The sequence below is a fragment of the Haemaphysalis longicornis genome, unplaced genomic scaffold, assembly GCF_048455015.1.
Source record: "Haemaphysalis longicornis isolate Haplotype H1 unplaced genomic scaffold, Haemaphysalis longicornis Haplotype H1 scaffold_8, whole genome shotgun sequence".
NCBI classification, from domain to species: domain Eukaryota; kingdom Metazoa; phylum Arthropoda; class Arachnida; order Ixodida; family Ixodidae; genus Haemaphysalis; species Haemaphysalis longicornis.
The window spans coordinates 77,293,860-77,295,361 of NW_027526445.1; the positions used below are offsets into that span (position 1 = coordinate 77,293,860).

At 45.9% G+C, this 1,502-nt stretch overlaps 1 non-coding gene across 1 annotated transcript; it reads right to left on the reverse strand.

The window, feature by feature from the left end:
• Positions 1-666: 666 nt before the first annotated feature.
• Positions 667-738, reverse strand: Trnat-ugu (transfer RNA threonine (anticodon UGU)). Its single transcript has one exon. It is a non-coding gene; the product is annotated as a tRNA-Thr (tRNA).
• Positions 739-1,502: the final 764 nt, after the last annotated feature.

Consider the following 1,502-nt stretch of genomic DNA (forward strand, 5'->3'; position numbering starts at 1 on the left):
TATATATATATATATATATATATATATATATATATATATATATATATATATACAGAAAGATAGGTCAGCAGTCTACAACGCCAAAGGAGGCATAGGAGTGTGGTGAGGCTCTTTTCTTTTTCACTACGGTTAATGAAGTAAACATTTTTTTTTAAATATACAGAAGAAAGAAAGAAAGAAAAACACGCGCCCAGAGTGGAGACCGAACCCACGCCTTTCGAATACATGTCGAATGCCTTACCAATTCGGCTATCTGGGCGCCTGTGTTCTCCTTAACTTTCTGGGCTATTTATATTTACTAAAAGTGTATCTGACGCTTGAGGGTGGTAGCCAGCACCACTCTGACTACACGGGGAGAAGGGGACCTTCTTTTCAACCCCCGGGGCGTGACTCGAACGTCTACAGCCTGTCATGAGCGGGTAACTGGCGGGAAGCCCTCTTATGCTACCTAGGCAATAAGGCTGCCAGAACTGAGACCCCCGCTATGCTTTTGCAGAATAATATAGTTAGGAAATGAGGGGCTCGTTGAGGAAATACAGAAAGATAGGTCAGCAGTCTACAACGCCAAAGGAGGCATAGGGGTGTGGTTAGGCTCTTTTCTTTTTCACTACGGTTAATGAAGTAAACATTTTTTTTTAATATACAGAAGAAAGAAAGAAAAACACGCGCCCAGAGTGGGGACCGAACCCACGCCTTTCGATTACATGTCGAATGCCTTACCAATTCGGCTATCTGGGCAACTGTGTTCTCCTTAACTTTCTGGGCTATTTATATTTACTAGAAGTGTATCTGACGCTTGAGGGTGGTAGCCAGCGCCACTCTGACTACACGGGGAGAAGGGGACCTTCTTTTCAACCCCCGGGGCATGACTCGAACGTCTACAGCCTGTCATGAGCGGGTAACTGGCGGGAAGCCCTCTTATGCTACCTAGGCGTCAGAGTGGCGCTGGCTACCACCCTCAAGCGTCAGATACACTTCTAGTAACTATAAATGGCCCAAAAAGTTAAGGAGAACACAGTCGCCCAGATAGCCGAATTAGTAAGGCATTCGACATGTAATCGAAAGGCGTGGGTTCGGTCCCCACTCTGGGCGCATGTTTTTCTTTCTTTCTTTCTTCTGTATATTTAAAAAAATGTTTACTTCATTAACCGTAGTGAAAAAGAAAAGAGCCTAACCACACCCCTATGCCTCCTTTGGCGTTGTAGACTGCTGACCTATCTTTCTGTATTTCCTCAACGAGCCCCTCATTTCCTTACTATATTATTCTGCAAAAGCATAGCGGGGGTCTCGGTTCTGGCAGCCTTGATGCCTAGGTAGCATAAGAGGGCTTCCCGCCAGTTACCCGCTCATGACAGGCTGTAGACGTTCGAGTCACGCCCCGGGGGTTGAAAAGAAGGTCCCCTTCTCCCCGTGTAGTCAGAGTGGCGCTGGCTACAACCCTCAAGCGTCAGATACACTTCTAGTAAATATAAATAGCCCAGAAAGTTAAGGAGAACACAGTC